General features: G+C 36.9%; 1 protein-coding gene across 15 annotated transcripts in view; it reads right to left on the reverse strand.

Annotated features, from left to right (window-relative positions):
• LOC101893623 (glutamic acid-rich protein) overlaps positions 1-16880 on the reverse strand; it is a 106036-nt gene that overhangs the window by 77737 nt on the left and 11419 nt on the right. Inside the window, exon 1 of one of the 15 annotated variants that reach the window (XM_059119962.1) lies at positions 3895-4176. The exons of the other annotated variants lie outside the window; for them this stretch is intronic. The gene's annotated coding sequence lies outside the window, so the exon portion shown is untranslated. Of the gene's footprint in view, positions 1-3894; positions 4177-16880 lie in introns of those variants that run through there. 15 annotated transcript variants of the gene reach the window in all.

Consider the following 16880-nt stretch of genomic DNA (forward strand, 5'->3'; position numbering starts at 1 on the left):
CTGTTAAAATCTTAAAAATGGCAAATATAGCCGTTATATTAAGGTCTTTACGACGTGAACCTACATACGCATTGTTTGTCATAAGCCGTTACCATATTAAAATTCGAAACTAGAAATAAACGGTGAATAATGTTGCTAAAATCATCAAAATACCGTGTATAGCTATACGAAGACCTGGTCCTGCATAAACAATTTTGTGTCACAGGCTGTAGCATCCACAATTTAGGTGAGTACTATACCTAAATTCATCCTAAATTCATCAAAATACCGAATGTAGTGAGGTACTAATATGTGGGGCTTATACGAAGACGTGGACCTACATGACCGATTTTCTGTCTTAGGCTGTACAATTCCGGTGAATAATGTCGTTAAAATCGTCACAATACCGAATATCGGGAGGTACTGTTATATGGGGGCTTTACGAAAACGTGGACCTGCACAGACAATTTCACAGGCTGTAGTATCCATTACGAACTTCATATAAAAAATTTGAAAAAATTCCGGTGAATAATATCGCTAAAATCATCAAAATACCGAATATCAGGAGGTACGTTTAGCCTTCTATCTCAATTTGTTCGAAAGATAGCATGATTACAACAGACAGACGGACAGACAGACAGACAGACAGACGGACGGACATGGCTAAATCGACTTAGAATTTTACGCTGACCAAGAATATATATACTTTGTTGGGTCTGACATGAAACGGAATGACGAACTTAATATACCCTCCATATGGTGTTGGGTATAAAAATCCAAAAAAAAGTTGGTTTTTTCGAAGAAGATATCAGACATTATAACACTGTGAAACTTAGTATATTGTAACCGTAATATAATGCCCTTATATCCTTTCTAAGTTTAAAATATTTGTATGCGGACTCTTATCCATAAAAATACGTTATATGCCCTTCTGGAGAAGTTAGGAATATTCTTTTCCTTAAGTTGCAGACTTTCCGAACTTTGAATACCCTCCCACAAATGGAACGAATTTGGAATAGGAAGTTGCCGTTGTACTGGGGTTTACATGAAGGCGTGGACCTGAATAGGCAATCTCTGTCATAGACCATTACAAAATTCAATTTTTTCAGAAACTTAAAAAAATTCCAGTGAATAAAGTAGCTAAAATAATCGAAAACGCAATATTGGAAGGTACCGATATAAGGGGACTATACAAAGACCAGGAACTAGATAGACATTTTCCTGTCATAGACTGTAGTATCCATTACGAACTTAAAATACGAAACTAGAAAAAAGTCCGGTGAATAATGTAACTAAAATCGTCAAAATACTGAATATAGGGAGGTGCCGATATGTGGGAGCTATACGAATGCATGCATAGGCAATTTTCTATCATAGACTGTAGTACCCATTAGGAACTTAAAATACGAAATTTGAAACATTTACTGTGAACAATATCAATATAGGGGCTACACCAAAACATGAACCTATATAGCCCATTTTCAGTATCAAAAGTCCAGCAGACGAAACACACACTCGAGTAAAGTTTCAATTTGAAATTTTCCTACTTCAATGCTGTCATTTTCACAGACGGACATCAACAAACCATTGATTTTCAACCGGCAATTCATACAGCATCCTAAGAGTGACAAAGCTAAGAGAATAATCCTACGCCGTGTTCGATCTCTTACAGCCGAGGGGGTACCACCACATTGCACATGTCATCAGAAGCGCAAAGTCATCCAAAGCGCTTGGCCCTGACGGAATCTCTGTGGAGATGGTGGAGCCACTGTATGATCCAGGAGTTGAGTATCTCACCATGCCTGGAAAATGGACAGGATATTTCCGCTACTGAAGCCAGACAAGGATGCCAGCAAAAGTAATTCATACAGGCTGATATCAATTTTGTCACCAGTAGCAAATACGCTTGAAGCTTTACTCCTTCCCAGCATTAGCGAGTTTTGCCCAGTAGTCTATCATCAACACGGATTTCGGAAATTGCATAGCACAACAGCAGCTTTACACGCCATTTCCACACATGTCAGCAGAGACTCAACAGAAGAAAGAACAGGCTGTGTGAAAGAACAGTTATGGTGGCACTTTTTTGATACAGTCAATCAAGCTACACTGTTCGAGGGAATTGAACGTATCGACCAAGTATGAAACGTTGGATAGTATACTACATTACATTGGCGACCACCAATCGTACATGGAATTTTGGAAACAAGAAGTCGATCATCCGTAGAGTGAAACAGGGAGTTCCCCAAGGTGAGGTGATATCTCCGTTTAGCTTTCTGACACGCCCTCCAGACGGCATAGAGATAATAACTCACGCAGATGATTGTACGCTCGAGGCGTCAGGACCAATCATAGATGATGTATGCGATCGGTTAAACGCTTACTTAGTTGATCTAACCGCCTTTTCACTACGATGAATATGAAGATATCCACCACTATAGCGACCGCCACACGTTTAACCACCAACTACCCCAAGGTCTTAGGGATCACATTCGATAGCCTTTCGTCCGCGCATGGCACAGTAGAAACAAGGTTCTTAAGTCTCTGGCCGGCAGCACTTGGGGAGCTGATAAGGAAATCTTGTTGACCTCTTACAACGCGATAGGCCGGTCTGTGGTAAGCTATGCGGCTCCGGGGTGGTCCGACAACGTGCTATGCGCTATGTAGTGGAAAAATATTCAGTCCTGCCAGAATGCTTCCCTTAGAACCGCAACAGGGTCCTCCTCATGAGACCTGAGGAGGAGGCGAAGGTGCTACCGATGCAACAGCATAATAAAATGCTGTCAATGCAATGCCTGCTTGTATGTATAGGCAACCTTCGCCCAGGCATGTAAGGAGAGATCTTCATGATGTAGATACAGAGGTACAGGGGTGTAAGAGAGAGACTCTAGATCAACAGACCTATCAAACGGAACTAAATAGTATTCACTTAAAGCGGTCTCAGAAGTCATGAAAGAGCGAGAGCTGCCCCGACAAATCCGAGTAGTTTTGGCTCAGGTGCAGCTGTCTGAATTTCTTTTGGGCCCCTATCGACAGCGATGTGCAGAACAACTGCCCAGCTTGTTGTACAGGTGGCACCTATTTCGCTGTCAAGCCAAACCTACTTACCTAACTCCAGTCTCGTTGTGGACCCAACTCTCACAGGTTGTATCCCTTTGGAGACTGGACTTAGAGACAGAACCAGATTGAGAAGAGTCGAACACAGCAGTATGAGCTGCTATAACAACAATAACAGACGGACGGTCATCGCATAGAACTTTATATTCACTTTGTGGGATTTAAAATGTATATTTCGAGGTGTTACAAACGGAATGACAAACTTAATATGCCCGCCATGCCATGGTGGAGGGTATAATAATAAAAATCCGCTGAAATTTTGATGTTGATGTACAACTTTTGACCAGACCTCCAAAATACTCGCTCAAATTCGAATAAAGAGTGAAACTCATTCGCAAATTCCAGTCTTGCCGAGCACTCTTTTAGTTTTGTCACAACACAATTATTCTTCTTAGGTTTTATACTCCCAATATCAACACATGCTTCCGACTTAACACACACTTGAACACCTAAATCGGCAAACAAAATATATGGTTCCTTTCGATTTTACTCGTAGAGTAATCTCTACTCCATTTGGTGCGTTTTGATCCCCAATTTGATTTTTCAGACGGGAATAACTCTCTAGCGCTCCCACATAAAATAGAAGAGTGGACAGTAAACTTTTTGTACTCTTACTCGCTCATAGGTATGTTTCACACTCGCGAGTAAAAACGAGCAAAACTAAACTCTGTGAGATAATTGTTGGTAAACTGATTTCACATCCACAGAAACCCCAATACACTATTAGTCAATACAAAACACTTTCCAAAATTTCTAGAAAAATAAATGAATTTGGTTTAGTGGAAATAAAACATTTCTTACCAATAATTTTAAACTGTAATTAGGCTAGCAGCCAATTTAATAACAATTGAAAACATTTTCATAAAAAAATCTCCATATTTAATTTGACGATATTTTTACATTCCACACATATTGTCAAATAAATACTTTCAAATAAATTGCTATTTCACAAATTTCTTGGAATTTCTCATACACCAACTACAATATGAACTGCAATATAATATATTTTCTTTCACACACCAATACATTCACAATAATCCTTTATCACCCATACACACTCACTATGCACCGGTCGGTCTCTAACTCACGGCCATTTTGACCACTTGTTTGACATGGGGCGTTTCAAATGTGAACGTTGCTTAAAAATCACACGTTTTTATAGCGAATTTCCTTCCGTTTCAGCCGCACGTTCAACTATTTCGCTTTGTACTGGTGCCAATTTGAATATTTCGTGGTGTTGTTGTTGTTGTATTTTAATATTATTTCACGTTTTTTTTGTTTTTGTTTCTATTTAGCGTACAGTCAATTTGTGTACCGTAGGCATTGAAGGTACATAAGGCTGTGTCATTTACTTTGAAAAAAGTTCTACATTTCATATCCGTTTTAGTTCGAAAATCAACCAAGTGGACAGTCGACCGGATGGACACGTTAATGTGTTCTGAGAGTGGCGCTCACAAACTGCAACTGACCACAAGTTTAGAATTCGAAGAATTTTTTTCCAACTAAATGACAATTGACTGTCTCCTAGTTAAAGTGAGTATGTGCTTGTGTGGGCGGGGGAGATTTGTTGCGACCATTAGTTAATGTTCGAAACTGGCGCAATCTCCATTAAAGGACAATAAAATGTGGTGTCCAACATGAAAGTTTGTTCTCCCACAGATAGTTTGTCCACTCTCTCGTTTTTATTGTTCTCTTTTGTTGTGTTCTTCTGTTTACGAAGGAGAACACCATGAGTGGGTGGGTGAGTGGTGTTGTTGGAGTTATTTTATTATCCCTATTTCGAGAGATAGCAAATGTTCGTGTTCGTTTTGATTCAATAAACATATGCTTTTGATTTTCGGTTAAAATGATTTTTTTATTCGTAGTTTTTGTTGTTGATATTGTTGTTGTCATTATAGCATGTTGCATTTGTAATGAACCGTAATGACATAGATACCTACTACAATGGGCTGCATTATTGAGGCAGCATGTCCAACATAAGGTACGCTTCAAAGCACGTATACATTTGTCAAAATGCTTAGGGATGATCAAAAGTTTTGAACTTAGAATTTGGAAACCAATTGTATACATGGCTAGTAAGGAAAGGTCAAAAGTCGGGCGGAACCGACAATTTTCGATTGTAAATAAATTTGACGGAGGCTTTTGTACCTCTAATACCAAATTCCATTACTGTTTTACTCCATTACTAAATTATATTAAACAAGTTAAGTTCGGCCGGGCCGAAACTTTAAAAACGTTATAACCCATTATGACCCACAAATACAAATTTTTAGACATATTCGTGGGAAAATGTGGCAAAAATTATCAAAACGTCGAATATCGGGAGGTACCGCTATATGGGGCTATACAAAAACGTGAACTTATACATACAATGTTTCGGCAACGGAGCTAGAACCCAGTAGGACACACAAATACCAATTTTTAGACAAATCTGTAAAAAAATGTGGCAAAAATCATAAAAATACCGAATATTGCGACGTACCGTTATATGGGGACTATACCAAAACGTGGACCGTTATATCTTCTTTTCAATACCAACCATCCAAGACACAATACAAATAATTCTGCTAAATTTTGATGCTCTACGTCAAATAATGTGGCCTGTATCGTGATTTCAACAGACAGACGGATAGACCGCCATCGTTAAATCGACTTAGAATTTAATGTTGATTATGAGTATATATACTTTATGGGGTCTATGATGAATATTTAGGGATGTTACAAACGGAATGACAAAGTTAATATATCCTCCTTTCCAAAGTAGAGGGTATAAAAATATTTATTGCAGCAACAAATATACCGGGCCGAGTTTCACCAAATTACATATATGGTGAACAATAACCGTAAAATCGGATGAAGATGTATATCGAACGTATATATATATAAATTTTGAACGGATCTCGATAAGATTTGGCAGAATTATTTTCGAGCTGTATCTAATGTCATGTATCAAATTGAGTGTATTTTACGCATGTAAGGGACTGTACCATCAAATCGGAAAAAAACATATAGTAGCTCTAGCTTTATCTGAACCGATTTCCACCAAATTGGAAGTACATGCTTCTAGGCTGAATTCGGTCGGAAGTGCCACAATTCACTTCATTTGAGCTAATATTAGCCATTTTGTGCACAATAAACCTAAAATCGGATTAATGTATATATAGGAGCTATATGCAAATCTGAACCGATTTTGATAAAATTTGGCAAAGGTCAATCTTCACCAAGCTAAAAATACTTGTTTCTAGAATGAATTCAGTCGGAATTGCCAAGATCCATGTTATTTGGACCGATATAAGTCATGTCGAAACTATATATTTCATTCAATAATAAATGCATTTTGTTCACAAAAAGAAAGTGATTCTATGAAGATTCTCAAAAGAAACTTTGGTTCTATCTCGCTTCCTTCTCCATGTTTCAAACAAATGCACAAAAACCAAATACCCTTACCATCTTTTCACCCAATACCAAACATATAGTACTTTTTATACACTCCACCATAAATGGAGGGTATATTAAGTTTGTCACTCCGTTTTTAACTCATCGAAATAATAATTTTAGACTCAACAAAGTATATATATTCTTGATCAGCGCAAAATTCTGTCCGTCTGTTGTAATAACGATTCAGGCAAAACAAATAAAGATAGGAAGCTAAAATTTTGCAAAGATCTGTCTTTTGACTGCAGGAATTGTCTGAAAATCCACCCAAGGATTTACTTGCGATAACTTTATCCCCTGGAAGAGAATTATCTATATGGGTCTACGATATCGTATAGCCTCCTTATAACGGTTCCCTGGAAGAGAATTATCTATATGGGTCTACGATATCGTATAGCCACCATATAACGGTACCCCCGATATTCGGTATTTTGTTGATTTTGGCCACATTTTTAATGACATTTTCTGAAAATTCGCACAAGGAGTTCCGCGAGAGTACATTATCCCCTAGAAGATTTTTGTTTACATAGATCCACGATATCGTATATCCCCCATATTATGGTACCCTACGATAGTCGGTATTTTTATGATTTTAACAAAAATGTTCAATGGAATTGTAAAAAAACAACAAAAATGTTCAATTGTAAGTACTTTACCCCATTAAAATAGAATTGTTTATATAGGTCCACAATATCGTATATACCCCATATATCGGCACCTTCCGATATTCGGTATTTATAAGATGTTAACAGAATTTTTAATGGATTTTATTTTTATTTATTTATTTATTAATTTTTTTTTTTTTTTTTTTTTTTTTTGAAAATTGCCTAATTCGTTCCAAATGGTGGAGGGTATTTAAAGTTCGGCCCGGCCGAATTTAGAGCTGTTTTACTTATTAGTATTTCTCGTGCACTTGTAGGGCACATTTCCAAAATCACATCTTTAACGCAAACCTACCACCACCTGCCACCATTTTAGAAGTTTAGTTGCATTTCTGAATTTTTCGTAGCCGTAAAGTTCGAATTTCCAAAACTTCTTTGGTGCCGTTTCGTCTGGGTGTTGATTCTCGATCAGTCAGTATTTTGTTATTTCACTACTCTTTTATACATAGGTTTGAAGAACTAAATTTGCAAGGTTTTTCAAAGCAGTAAACTATATCATACCCAGAATTTATTCAGGTTCTAAATTGGGTACCACTGAAGTTGATTAAGTCATGTCTGCCTATCTACTTCCCAACGAAATGAAGCAAGTTGATAAATATTTGTTGAGATGCATTCTAGGTCCGTGGGATTTTTATATCCTCAGCCATATGGCTAGAGGGGGTATATAGCATTTGATAGGGACAAAATGTACCTAGTCGAAGTAACGGTTTTAGACCCTAGGTCTCTTTGGACAAAATCCGTTTCAGGAAATTTGGAGTCGATATAGCGATATGCGTCCGTCTGGCTGGTGCGTACGATAACTCTCGAAAGGAATATCCGATTTGGTCCAAACTTGGTACATCATAATATTTTTGTCAAACTTAGATCGAGTTTCGAGATGGATAATATCGGTCCACTCCTCCCCCACAAAAGATCGAAATTATCTGATTTTATATAATTTGCAAATTCTAATATTTGCACCAGTGCTACGTTAGGTGCGAAAATAGACAATATCCATCGAGTACCCACAAAGGGTCAACATTTTGAATAATTACAACTCTTATAAAATGTGATGTAAGAGTCTGTTTGTCTTCAAATTACAAACATCCCAATATTTTTATCAACCCAAAGTACCCTGGTACCTCCCCCACAAAAGGTTGATATTTTGAATATATATTAAGCTCATAAAACGCGAAATTAACATCCGATTCCATTTAGACTTGGCACATCTGAATATATCAACACAGAATATGTTATAAAAACGGTAGAGATCGGACCATTCCTTCTGGTTTCTCCCCCACAAAGTGTCAAAGTTTTATTCAAAACTTTTACCAAAACGTTTATAGAATCCGAAATAAGCATCGCGTTCTCTTTATATTTCACACATCCCATTATTTCCACTAACAAAAGATATTTTGTGAACATGGAATATATCGGTTTACTCCTCCTGGTACCTACCCCACAAAGGCTCAACATTTTCAATATTCATGAAGCTCATAAAAAGGGAAATTAATATCCAATGCCATTCAATATTTCCATCAACACAACATCCGTTATAAAGATTGTAGATATCGGACTATTTCTTTTGCTACCTGCCCCGCATATGGTTCAAGATTTTGAAAAACAAAACGCTCTAGGAAAGTGAAATAAGCAACCAACTCTCTTCAAATGCCACACATACAAACATTTTTGCTAATACAATATCTGTTGTGCAGATGTTATGCAGGATGAGATAAAAAAAACTGCAACAAAATTAAAAGCCATTATTTTAACATTTTTTTAAAATTGTTTGAATGAAAGCAAAAAAATTGGAAATAGCATCAAATTTTAGAATACGTTTAAATTTGTTTAAATTGGTCACATTTGGCACGAATTATGGCCTTCAAACGACCAACGAAACCGTCACACGCTGCCCGAATGTTGCCCTGCGGTATTTTGGCCCATTCCCGGCGAAGCGCTTGGTTGAGGTGATCGACACGTTGATATTTTTTAGTGCCAACCTTGCTTTCCAATATACACCATACACAATAGTCCACGGATTGGTATCCGGAGATGTTGGTGGCCAGTGTGCGCTGGATATTAAGCGAGGAACCTAATTGTATAACCATTCTTGGGTTGGTATTTTTTATGCCAACCTTGTTTTCCGAAATATTCCAGACACAATAGTCCAACAGATTGGTATCCGGAGATTTTGGTGGCCATTGTGGATATTAAGCGATGAACCTCGTTCTATAACCATTCTTGGGTGGCGCGTTCTGAGTGCGATGATGCTGAATCCTGACCAAGGTCTGCGGTCGAAATGTTTGTGTGCCCACGGCTTTAATACATCCTCCAGCATATTTTCGCTATAATATTCGGCATTTACCCTGAAGCCACGGTCGATTAATACGAGCGGAGAGCAATCATCGTCTCCATGGCCAGCGCTTGAGTTTTGGTGGTTAACCGAAGGTGCACATTTTCAGCTGACCTTTTTAGCAAGTAAACACGATCATTTTGATTGTTTACAAACTACTGGACAACGAAGTTTTCTCATCGGAGAAAACCAAATTCGGCAGTTCACCACTTTCGGCCTAGCAACTCTTTTCGAAGCAACTCTTTAGCTCTTTTGAGTCTATTTTATTTAAGTAAGTTCTCGCACTTTTTGAATTGCAATGGCTCATTTTACAATATTTGCCGAATGGAATATTGCGATATGTTTAGCTCACGAGCAATTTTTTGGCCACTGCGATGCGGGGTACGATCAATTTGCTTTTTTTCTTTTTGGAACCATTTCTGCTGGTGTTGCTGATTTCTTCCGTCTACTTCTTTGACGTCGGGCTACCAGTATCACGGTTACGAGCGATGGTGCGAGACACAAAAGATTTATTCACATTTAAATGCTGGGGAGCTCTAACGATAGCCACTTGTGGTTTTCCAGCCAAAGATAAAGAAATCACACATCACGCTTGAATTCCGTCACGAATAACTAGTTTCCTAGAAAATTCTCACCAAAAACAATATAATGAGCTGTCACTGGAATAATTTTAACAGCTGTCGGACGAGTGGCTTGGAAGTGATAGCAGTCTGAAGTTGGTTGCAGTTTTTTATCTCACCCTGTACATTTTTCACCAGAACATATTTCAAATATGGAACATGGTGTAAAAAAATATTTTGTTGTCTTCTTATATATTGAATATTTCGTGAAAAATATCCAAGACGTTTTCAAGGATTTCCTGTAAAAATCATGTATTAATTAAGAAAAGTTTTGAGGACTTACGGGTAAAAATAAGATCGTAAGTTTGATGTTATTTAATTCATATGTTGTGGAGGTAATTGTTGTAGATTACGTTTTATTTCACGTCCCCCAAATTAACCCAATGAAAATACATGTGGCTGAAAATGGCACGGTATAGTATGCAGGGATTGGGGTAAGAACTTTTATGTATAAAAGCCAACCTGGCTGCAATTTTAGCGGTAACAAGTTTTTTTTATAACTACAAGTCTATAATTCTTGTAAAACTCAAGAAAACCTAAAACAATTACACAATTTTAAAACCCACAAAAAAGAAAAGAAATTTTCAAAAATAAACGCACAACTTAAAAACAAATTGAATTATTTACAAACTTTTTGTTGCAGATACTGAAATATTTTGCTTTTAGTTAACATTATATGACGTCATTCCAATTTTGTAACGAAAATTGTTTTTTGAAATTAAATTTAATTGAAACAAATTTCCCAAGCAGAGTTTTGATTTCAATGAACGGCAATGAAAATTCTAAAGAATGTTTAAATTTTTAATTCAAAATAAATCGATGGAGAAAACATTTTTCAAAGACGACAATTACGCTCGAATTGAAAGAACTTGTTCGTCTTGCCTTTAAAGAGCATATTTGCAATGGAAAGGTGGAAACACCGGAAAAAATCCATTAAATAACAATATCAAATAGACCAGTAAAGAGTGAGGCGGGCTCGACTATAAGATGTCCTACACTACTTTGCGTAGAGCTTCCGTAACAAAAAAGGTAATATTGGGAATTTATGTGAAGTGGTTTATACCAGCAATGAACCTTTTTTGAACGCCTATCATGGCTTTAAAGTAATCACAATTCGGGAACTATATCCAACTCTGAATTGATTGTCAACAAATTTGGCGGAGGCTTTTGTATCTCTAGTACTAAATAACCTTGAGGTATTGTGCATGATATGGCTTGGATAAAAGCTATATTAGACAAGTAAAACAAGTAAAAAAGCTGCAAGTTCGGCCAGGCCGAACTTTGAATACCCTCCACCATATGGAACGAATTTGGCAATTCTCAAAAAAAAAAAAATAAAATCCGACCTGTTAAAATCTAAAAAATACCGAATGTAGCTGTTATATTAGGGTCAATAGGACGACATGGACCTGCAGAGGTAACTTTGGTCATAAGCCATTAAAATATTCAAATACGAAATTAAACAAGTAAGCAAAGGCTACAGTCGAGCGGGGCCGACCGTTGAATACCCTACAACACTATAATAAACGATACAATTTATATAGGCGAGATACTCGAAAGAATTCCACAAGATATTGTGACAAATAATAAAAGAAAACCATCAGGTTTCGTTCTCTAATTTTCGAATAATAGCAACCTTAACTAATTTTCTCATTTCCAATTTATTGGTAGATGTTGCACTTAAATGGTCTTCCTAGATCTGGAACCAATATTTCCCAAAGACCTATAATCTCTCAGAAGTGGCAAAATATTAACATTTATTATTGGTTTTTGACTGAAACGCAACGAAATCAGCGTTAACGAAATAGTCAGAAGTGCGTCTTTTCTGTATTTGTGAATTCTCCAAAAAGTCACTGGAATGGACATTTTCGTATTTTGTCTACAAAAGTTGGCAAACTCCTTCACACATTGAATATTTTTGGATGGCCATCCAAAACTGCTTGGCTTTTGCAATGTCCGGTAACACCCATTCAAATGTGCGTGAGGACCGGGCGATAATTACGACCTGCTGACAATTTTGCAGTTTTTTGGTCCATTTCAACCCCTAAATATATGTCGATCATCCAAAAAGAGTAGGCTTCTATTCCGACCCTCATCTTATCCCCATGCAAAATTTCGTAAGGATTGGGCCATAAATGCGCTCTGTATATGATATCCTGATATCCTAACTACTTAGTTTTGTTAGCTGTAGAAATATTACCAAATGTTTAATTCAAAATGAAAATATGCCAAAAATATGACAAAATTGAAAAAATATGAGAAAATTTTACAAAATCAATATTTTCATCTTTAGAGAGATATTTTTATGAGATTTTTTTAGACGTTTTTCCTTTCCTGCCAAGAGGCCATTCTGAATTAATGAGAACTGTCGAAATCAGTTCAGCCGTTCTCGACATATATGAGATCTTTCAAGCATATCTTCTTTGATAGACATATATATCGCATATATTTGCTATATATTCGATTTTTTGGATCTTAACATCAATGTAAAGATGTTCCCCGGTTCCCCGGGATATAAAATATTCGCGGTTTAATGAAAATTTTTAAATTTTTTCAACAAAAAAGATATGGCCTATTTTACCCGCTAAATATTATCCGATGACCACCCAAATTGGTAGGCTTCTTCCCCGCCCTAAACTCTAGCTACATGCGAAATTCCACGTCGATTGGTCTATAATTGCGACCTGTATAGCTACTGCAAAATCCCACATTTTTTTCAGTATTTGGTCCATTTCAACCCCTAAACATTTGGCGATCGTCTCCAAAAGAAATAGGGTTCTATTCTGACCCTAGCCCCACCTCCATTCTAAATTTCGTGAAGATCGGGCCATAATTGGGACCTGTAGAGTGATTACAAATTAACATGGACAGACGGACAGACGGACGGACATACATAGCTAGATCGACTCAGCTCGGCGAGCTAGGAAGATCCATATATACTTTCCTATATGGGAAACCGATATTTCGAGGTGTTATATAAATTCTGGCCCAATCAAACTTATAATACCCCCAACACATAGTGTTGTAGGGTATAAAAAGTCGGTGAATAACGTAGCTTAAATCATAAAAGTACCGAATATCGGGAGTTACCGTTCTATGGGGGCTATACGAAGACGTGGACCTGCACAGACAATTTTCTGGCTTAGGCTGTATAGTATTCGTTATGAACTTCAAATCCCAAATTTGAAACAGTTCCGGTGAATAATGCACCTAAAAACATCAAAATTCCGAATATCGGGAGGAACCATTATATGGGGGCTACACGAAGACGTGAACCTGCACAGACAATTTCCTGTCATAGGCTGTAGCATCCATTATAAACATCAAATACCAAAATTTAAACAATTCCGGTAAATAATGTCGCTAAAATCATCAAAATACCGAATACCGGGAGGTACCGTTATATGGAGGCTATACGAAGAAGTAGACCTGCAAGACAATTCTCTGTGTTAAGCTGTAGCATCCATTACGAACATCAAACACCAAATTTCAAAGAATTCCGATGAATATTAAAATTTTGTCACCCTTCTTCATTTCGTTCGGAAGCTAGAGTCATTTCCACAGACGGATAGACGGACGGACATGGATAAAACCCCAAATCAGATGACACATATAAATATATGCATATAGGAGCTATAGCTATATCTTATCCGATTTTCAAATTTGATGTACTTACTTCTAGACTGAGTTAGGGCGGATGTGCCAAAATTCAGGTTAATTGGACTGATATTGGCCATTTGGTGCACAATTAATCCAAAATCCGTTGAAGATACATATGAGGGGCGATTCTCATCAATTCCAACAAGGTTCGTTCTTGGGCCAAACAAATATTGCTTGGAAATTTTCATCTCAATCCGATAATAGATATGATTTGCATTTTGTTCAAAAAAAAATACATGGACAGAAGTACTGACATGCATAAATTGACTCAGAAAGTGATTCTATAAAGATCCTCAACACCTATCTCACTTTCTTTTCCATTTTACAAACAAATGCACAAAAACCTAATACCCTAACCACTATGTGGTGTAAGGTATAAAAACAGGCCGGGTTCGGTCGGGTCGAACTTTCAATACCCTCCAACATTTGGGAGGAACTTTAAAATTTTCAAAACAAATCCTTCTAAAAATACTGCTCAAGTTAAAACACCTTAAAAAAATATGGGGACTTTACGAAATCATGGACAGACATTGCTTATTTACGAACTTAACCTGCCCTTATCGTCTGCTATCTCAATTCCTTCAAAATATAGGGCTATTTACGCTACGGAATGACAAAGTTAATGTATTCTTCAAAGTATGGGATAAAAGGAAAATAAACAAGTAAAAAAACATTAAGTTCGGCCGGGCCAAACTTTTAAGACCCTCCACCTTAGGGAAAGGAAACATTAGAAGAAATGTGACAACAACCATTAAAATGCCGAATATTGGGAGGTATCGTTATATGGGGGCTATACCAAATCGTGGACCTACACATGCAATGTTTCGCCAACGGAGCAAGAACCCATTATGACCCACAAACACCAATTTTTAGACCAATCTGCGAAAAAATGTTGCAAAAATAATCAAAATACCGAATATTGGGAGGTACCGTTATATGGGGGCTATACCAAAACGTGGACCTATAACTACAATGACTCGCCACTCGAACTGGGATTCATTATGACCCACAAATACAAATTTTTAGACAAATCAGTGCAAAAATGTGTCAAAAACCATTAAAATACCGAATATCGGGAGGTACCTTTATTTGGGGGCTATACCAAATCGTGGACCCATACATGCAATGATTCGCTACCGGAGCTGGAACCCATTATGACCAACAAATACCAATTTTTAGACAAATCCGTGAAAAAATGTGGCAAAAATAATCAAAATACCGAATATCGGGAGGTACCTTTATATGGGGGCTATACCAAAACGTGGACCTATACATGCAATGTTTTGCCACACGTACAGGGACCAGTTATGACCTAAAAATACCAATTTTCAGACAAATCCGTGAAAAAATGTGACATAAATCATCAAAATACCGAATATCGGGAGGTACCGTTATATGGGGACTATACCAGAACGTGGACCGATATATCTCATTTTCAATACCAACCATCCTAGACACAATACAAATTGCTCTGCAAAATTTTGGCGCTCTGCGTCAAATAATGTGGTCTGTCTGTCTGTTTAAATCACGATCAACAGACAGACAGACAAACATCGTTAAATCGACTTAGAATTTTATGCTGATTATGAATATATATACCTTATGTAGACCCCATATATGACGAATATTTAAGGATGTTACAAACGGAATGACAAAGTTAATATACCCTCCTTTCCAAGGTGGAGGGTATAAAAATCCAAATTAAAATATAATCCTCGATGATTTTATTCCTTGATAACTGTAGTATAAAACCATCACTGTAATAGCCTCCTCCAGCTAATTGCTGAATGGGTATCATAAAAACCTATGTGTCAACATTGCATGTTCGTACATTATTGTTATTGTTTTTGTTGTTGTGGGAAATTTTAGCTGTTTGTTTGTTGCTGTTTTCCATTGCTTCCATATAAAACCGGTCATAAATAAATGATTACTTGCGGTCAGTTGCATTTTGGCCTCAATTACATTGTTTAAATTGTTTTTTTTTTTTTTTTTTTTTTTTTTTTGGATTAGGATATAATAGAATCGGATGATAAATAATAAGAATTTGTTTGGCGAAGGGGTATAGAAATAACTGCAGTGATTTCAATATTGACAGGAATAAATGAAGGAACAAGGAGGAGTCATTAGTATAAAGCCAGGCCATAATGAAAAAAAGAAAAAAATAATAAAATAATGCCAGTCGGTTTTTCCGACAGATGGTATACACCAACCTTGTTATGATTATCCAAACTGTTGACCCCTTCCGGAGGAGGTTCTGAAGCAGTTGGCCAATATTGACCAATTCGTATGTGACATAAGTCTGATACAAATATTATAACGTACCAGATTTGGACTTTATCGACTCCTTCCTGTACTTTATATGAGATATGTGCAAATTTGTCAAAAACGTGGAAATATGCGTCAGGTAACAGATATAGCAGACCGAAGTATTTCATTTTCATACTTCATACAATACAGATTTAAATGTTGGTCTGGGCAAAGTTTGAAGGAAATAGAACATTTATATCCAATTTCATTTGAAATCATAAATTTCGATAAATCACACATTCATATCAGGTTTCTGGTTAAGGGAAATATTTGAATATAGCAATCAAAGAATCGCCGACTTATTTCGCAGTTATGGCAGATACATTTGTTAAAAATTGTGACCCTTTGTGGGTGAGGTACCAGAAGGGGCTCTTAGATTAATATCATCTTCACAACATATCTTGTGTTAGTCAAAGTGTTTGGATGTGTGAAATTTGAAGAGAGTTGGATGCCAATTTCGGTTTCTTTGAGCGTTTTGTTTTTCAAAATCTTGAACCGATCTCTACCATCTTTATAACAGATCTTGTGTTGATAGAAATATTGTGATGCACCAAGTCTGACTGGAATCAGATGTTACTTTTGCGTCTTATGAGCTTTCTGATATTCAAAATTTTGACTCTTTGTGTGAGAGGTACCAGAAGAAGTGGACGAATATAATCCATCTTTACACCAGACTCGACAATTCGAAGATAATTGCACTCTTAAGAAAAACCTGCAGTCGACCTCAGACTGCTGTCACTTCTAAGGCACTCGTCCGATTATTATATGGTT

Source organism: Musca domestica, unplaced genomic scaffold (genome assembly GCF_030504385.1).
Source record: "Musca domestica strain aabys unplaced genomic scaffold, Musca_domestica.polishedcontigs.V.1.1 16, whole genome shotgun sequence".
NCBI lineage: Eukaryota > Metazoa > Arthropoda > Insecta > Diptera > Muscidae > Musca > Musca domestica.